This window comes from Elephantulus edwardii, unplaced genomic scaffold, assembly GCF_000299155.1.
Source record: "Elephantulus edwardii isolate Elephantulus edwardi_28Jun2011 unplaced genomic scaffold, EleEdw1.0 scaffold00056, whole genome shotgun sequence".
NCBI lineage: Eukaryota > Metazoa > Chordata > Mammalia > Macroscelidea > Macroscelididae > Elephantulus > Elephantulus edwardii.
In genome coordinates, this window is record NW_006399806.1 from 10,373,629 (window position 1) to 10,380,265 (window position 6,637).

Consider the following 6,637-nt stretch of genomic DNA (forward strand, 5'->3'; position numbering starts at 1 on the left):
TAAAGTGCTAAATTATTTATTTCAGAGATGTCAAACCTAAAAACAGAGTGTGAGGCAAGTAAGAACAGAAGCAAGGAAGGTTATGCAGCAACGATAAAAATCGTAGAATTCTTAAGTTTTCCTCTCTGCTAAAGTAACTTCTCTTGATGAGATGCAAGAAGGAAATTGTCTAGATTACTTTGTGAATGCAAAGGACTTTATCCACCTGGATCTAATCTTCTATTTCCCATGTGTTTGCTCTACGGATGGTTAATTCTCCTGCACTTCTGAATGTCGTCACTCAGCACCTTCAAAACTGTGCTGTGCCAGATGCAATTCCTTAAGGGTGTTGTTCTAGTTAAGTCTGAAAGTAGTGGGAAGAGACTGAAACTCTGTGGGTGGGGCTGATCAGCCAGGCTGCTTTGAGGTGGCGAGGAGTCCCAGGGTCATTGATTTCTTGGTCTAGGAAGGGAGACCCTATGGATAAAGGCAGTGAGGGCTGAGACAGAGCTTCTGCTGTTCTGGGAGATAGGTGACCCTACGGAAGCCTGGGGAGTCACATATTCTTTGTGTCTAGTGTAGAATCCATCCATGGAGAGTTGAACTATATGTATGTACTAATGCTTGTTACGACTGCCCTTGTGGTATACAAGATAATATTAGGTGAAGTGTGACTGACTCTTTAAACGTTAGTTGTTTATTATGTATCAAGATAAAATAACTAGTACTTGATCCTCTGTTATTTATTATATGGAAAACTCACGCTCATTGCCAGTGAGTCATAACTGACTCATAGCTGATCCTCCAGCAAGTTTGCAGAGACAGTAAATCATATAGGAAAGAGATTGCTTCTATTTCTTCTACGGAACTGGTAGATTTGAACCGCCAGAGAGATGTCTTTGGGTTAGCTGCACAGTGCTGCATGGATTTTGCCACTGAGACACCCTTAGGTGGCAAAGGCGCTGTATGATGATTAAAGTTTACAAATACTTGATGAGATCATTCCCCCACTCTTTCTGGGATTTGGTGAATGAATGCTTGCATTTTTGTTGTAGTGGTAATCACAGCTGCAGAGCTCTTGAAAATTCCTGCTCTCTGGTGGACTAATTGCTTTGACTTGAATTTGGTTTTAAGAACTCTGCATTTTTAACCATACAGCTCTGCTAACTTCTCCATTTGGTTTTATAGTGAAACATTTTTTCTCCTTCATTAAATATTTATAGGCTTGAGTTGCTTAAAATGGGGTAAAAAGTAAACTTAATCGTTATTTGTGGGGGTTACTGTGTCTCTCTCTGTGCCAATGAGTTCTCATGGTAACCGAGATGATTCATCTTCATCCTTCATTAGAGTGTGTTATTCACTGACATTGTTTATGGCTAAACAGAGCTGGTAGCCTTGCAGATTTAGTTTGGGGTGGTGCTGCATCAAACGTGTTCTTGATGTCAAGATAAATCATGTCTTAGCTTCCCTTGGCTGAATTTGTGTTAATTTCTAAAATGAACTGGTAAAAAAAAAATAGGAAAAGCTCACCAGTGAAGCATACTAGCATGCCCATACTATTTCAGATGCTGTTTTCCTTAAATACATCTAACCTTTCATGCACACAATGAGTGAGCATTTAAACTATTTTGTGTTGGAATTGCCAAAAGAACAAACAAATCTATTTTGCAAGCAGTGCAACCAAGACAAGGAGGGTGAAACCATAACTTTGGGTGGGCATCTTGTCAGAGGGACTAGGGTTTGGAAAAAGACATCATAATGGGAAAGGTGAAAGGCCAGCCAAAGAAAGGGAGACCTTCAAGAGGTGGAATGACTCAGAGACTGTAACAATGGGCTTAAGCATGCCAGAGATGGCAACATGAATACAGGCTAAGGCAGGGTTCTGATCTGCTGTCTACAGAGTCACTGTGAATCATAGTTGACCCAAGGCACTTGACATTACTAAAAACAACAACTCTTAACAAAATCAAAAGCCAACCAGCATATATGAAAATAAAAAGATATGTTTCTGACGGTGATACTTTAATTACTCTTTTCTAGATCAGTAAAGTAAATGCAAAACAAAGTTCACTGAGTGCAACTTCTAAAGATCATCAGGATCTAGGGCTGTGACTTTTTTGCCAAGCTGTTCCCCTCTCCATGGTAACTGTCTTTGGCAACAGCAGTTAAGGCACTTGACAGCTAAGTGGAAAGGTTACCAGAGCTGCTCTGCAGGAGAAAGGTGTCATGACAGCAGTGAATATGGTTGGTTTGTCTTTATATGAAATATGAGGGGGCAGTGGTAGAAACCCCGTCTTCCTTATGGATTCTATTCTTGGTCAATGCACCTCAAGCCATAGCAACTAGCCATCTGTTAGGAGATGTTTCTGTGCTACTGTGAGGCTGGACCTCAGCAGGGCTTTCAAATTAAAACAAACGAGAAAGAAAGGCCTGGCAGCCAGCCCAGCAGAAGCATTATGGGGCATTGCAGTCCAATCACATCGTGTATTGGGACACTGTAAGTTGAGTTCCCATAAGATGACATCACAGCTGCTAACAACAACGACCTATGTTGTCGTTGTTGTTAAGTGCCGTTGAGTCGCAGGCGACTCATAGCGACCCTATGAAGGAGAGTCTTCGACGCTTGGGTGCCTTTCATCCTCTCTCCAGGTTCATAGGGTTTCCAGAGGCAAGATATTATGGAAGTGGATGCCACTCCTCCTTCCAAAACCACCTTTGTTGTTGTTGTTGTTATGTGCCGTCGAGTTGCTTGTGACTCATAGCGACCCTATGTACAACAGCCCTAAACTCCGCTCTGTCCTGTGCCAATCGCACTGTCTCTGACACTCCCATCCCGATTATCCCAGTCACTGAATCGATCCACCTCATAGAAAGCCAGTGTTTCTTGATGTAATTTCATAAATGGTTTCAGGGTTCTCACCTAATTTCTCTGCAGGTGATTCTCTTATTTTACTTAATGTGAGTGTGAGAGAATATTTTCCTGATGAAAACCCTGCGAGGGTATTAATAATTAATATGTTAAGTGTTGTCTGGTCCATTTTTCACTCTTAGCACCTTTTAGCAATCCCTGTGGTAGAGCAGAGCTGCAATACAGAGTTTTCTAAACTATCATTTATATAGGAACAGATCACTGAGTGTTTTTCCCATGGAGTTTTTGGGTGGGTTTGAAATCTAAACCTTTTTGTTAGCAAACAAGTGCTACCACACCCATACACTAGAAAACAGACTCCCCATATTGTATATGTTGTTTTATGTGGATTTGAACTGCCAGAGTGGTGTACCTTTTGGATAAGCAGCACAACTTGCCATGGACAACAGCACCAGAGCTAAATAATAAACTCTATAAGTATTTTTATTTTATAAATGTGGAAAATAAGATGATTTTGCTTAAAATGGCAAAAGGAGAGCTCTGGTGGCCCAGAAGAATTTGCTCTGCTAATCCACAGCCCATGTCTCTCAAGCTCTTTGAATTCACTACTGACTCTGGATAAGATGCTGCTGAAGATTATCAAAGTGGCTGGAACAGTACATCAACAGAGAATTACCTTAAGTGCAGACTGGATTTAGAAGATGCCATGGTACTAAGGATATTATAGCTAATGTCAGATGGATCTTGGCTGAGAGCAGAGAGTATCAGAGGAATGTCTATCTGTGTTTTATTGACTATACAAAGGCATTTGACTGTGTGGATCACAACAAACTGTGGCTAATTCTGAGAAGAATGGGAATCCCAGAACACTTAATTGTGCTTATGCGAAACCTATACTTGGACCAGGAGGCAGTTTTCAGAAAAGAGCAAGGAAACACTTCATGGTTCAAAATTGGGAAGGGTGTGCATCAAGGATGTGTCCTATCTCCATAGTTTTTCAATCTATATGCAAAACAGATCATACTGAAAGCTGAGCTCTATGAGGAAGAATGTGGCATCAGGATTGGAGGAAAGAGTCATCAACAACCTGTTTTATACATATGACACAATCCTGCTCACTGAAATTGAGGAGGAACTGAAGCACTCGCTGCAGAAGGTCAAGGACTTCAGCCTTAAATATGGATTGAATCTCAGCATTAATAAAACAAAGATTCTCACCATTGGGCTGATTGACAGCATCATGCTAGATTGTTCACATCTTCAGTTTGCTTGGCTCTACAGTCAGGACTGTTGGTACCAGCAACCATCAAATTAAAAGACAAATTGCATTGGGAATGTCTGCTGTCAGAGACCTCTCCAAAATACTGAAGAGCAACTATGTCAGTCTGGAGATTGAGGTGTGCCTGATACAGTACATGGTCTTTGCAATTACTTGCTCTGCATCAGAGAGCTGGACAATAATTAGGGACAATAGAAGGGGAGTTGATACCTCTGAGCTGTGGTGCTGTAGAAGAGTATTGAATATACCATGGACTGCTGGAAGAACAAATAAGTTCGTCTTGAAGAGGGTGAAGCCAGGCTGCCCCTTGGAAGCAAGGATTCTGAAGCTCGTCAGGCATACTTTGGACATGTTGCAAGGTGGGACACGTTGGGAGAGTGGAGGGACAGCGCAGGAGATGAAGACACTATGAAAGGGTTTGATTTAGTCACTGGGATAATGATGATAGGCGTGTCAGCAATAAGATTGGCAAGGGATAGAGCAGGGTTTAGGTCTGTTGAACATAGGGTCACTATGAGTCACAGACGACTAGACAACACACAACAACAACAACAACAACAACAACAACAACAACAACAACAACAACAATCTATGTGATTTATAGCCTCAAAAAAGCAATGGAGAGTCAGCTATGATTCTATTTCAAATCTCCAGGTAGTGGAAGAGATAGGAGGTGGCAAAATTGGGACTTGACAAAACCATTTGAGGAAATAAAAGAGGAAAAATACAAAAACCATAATTTCTTGATTTGTTTATTTGCAAGACTTGGACATTTAACTGTGATGTTGTTCCTACAAACAGGATAACCAAGGGAAAAAGCAAGAACCAGATAGATTTATGTCTCATATATCACTCTCATCATTGCCTATGGCTTCACTGGTCAACCTTTACTTATATTCACATTTTACTTGTACCCACAACCAACACCAATGGTAACAAGTGTCAAGAAATCAAAAAACACGTCTCATTTGGGAAATCTGCTGGCAAGGATCTCTCCAATGTTCTAAAGAGCAAGTATGTCAGTTTAAAAAGAAAAGTACACCTGATCCAAACCAAGGTATTTTAAATTACTTCCTATGCATCTCTCCTAAGATTTTGTCTGTACCTTCTCTCTCAGTATTACAACTTGAAGTTGACTTTCCTTGTCAGTTCTTTCAGACTGAAAAATGCTGAGCAAGTTCATCCCTTTTGGTTCTCTGACTTTAGCTCTTCACACATTTTATTTTAATAATTTGCTTTGTTTTCTCCAGCCGCCTTTGAAATCTTATGTTCAACTTTTATACTTCTGTAACTCTTACCTTTGTTTTGCTTCTTGATGCTCTACTGCAATTTTCAGAGTCTCTCTGACACCCATTTTGTCTTTTCTTTCTTCTCTGTCTTTTCTTTGTAAGGACCTTCTGTTCTCTTCATGGATGATATCTTTGAAATTATCTCATAATTTACCTGGTCTGATGCAGAGTGTGCAATGCCTCAAACTTATTCTTGAGATTGTTTTTAAATCCAGGTAGATATAATCAAGGTTGTATTTTAGTTCTTGTGTTATTGTTTTAATTTTCTTCAACTTCATTTCTAACTTACACATGAGTGATTGATGGTCTGTTCCACAGTCAGCACCTGCCATGGTTTTGACTGCTGATATTTCTCCAATGACTCTATTCACAAGTGAAGATGAAGAAAATATACAATCACTATAACAAAAATAATTGGTAAATATTAAAATATCTCAAAAAATAACATATTAACAAAAGTCAATGGTAATGAAGGACCTCTCCAAAGCACCGAGGGTCAATGATATCAGTTTAAAGATTAAATGTGCCTGATTAAGGCCATAGTCTTTCCATCATTTGCAATGCATCTGAGAGCTGGATAATAATTAAGGATGACAGAAAAAAGAATTAATGTATTTGAGTTGTGGCGCTGCAGAGAGCTGGCTATCCCATGGGCTGCCAAAAGATCTAAAAGGTATGTCTTGGATAAATTGCAGCAAGAGGGTGTCTTGGAGGCAACGGTGGCAAAGCTTCACCTCACATACTTTGAATATGTTTGTGGAAAGGACTGTTATTTGGAGAGGGACATCATGCTTAGAAAGGTGGAGAGTAAGACCCTCAATGACATGACCCTCAATGATACAGTGTTGGCAGCAATGGGTTTTAACATGTGAGAGATGATGAGGAAGGCACAAAATAAGACAGAGTTCAGACCTAGAGTTCATAGGGTTGTTCTGAATAGTACTCAGCAACAACAACAAAAATCTATGCACCTGAAAGTTAGACAATGAATAAAGATGACAGAGGAAGTATAAATATATTTGAATTATGGTGTTGGAGAAGAATACTGAATACTGAATATCCATGGATTACCGAAAGAACAATTTAATCTGTCTTGGAGGAAATGCAACAAGGGTGCTCCTTTGAGGCGAGGATGGTGAAACTTCATCTCATATACTTTTGGCATGTTATCAGAAGTGATGAAACCTTAAAAAAGGACCCCCATGCTAGGAAAGATTGAGG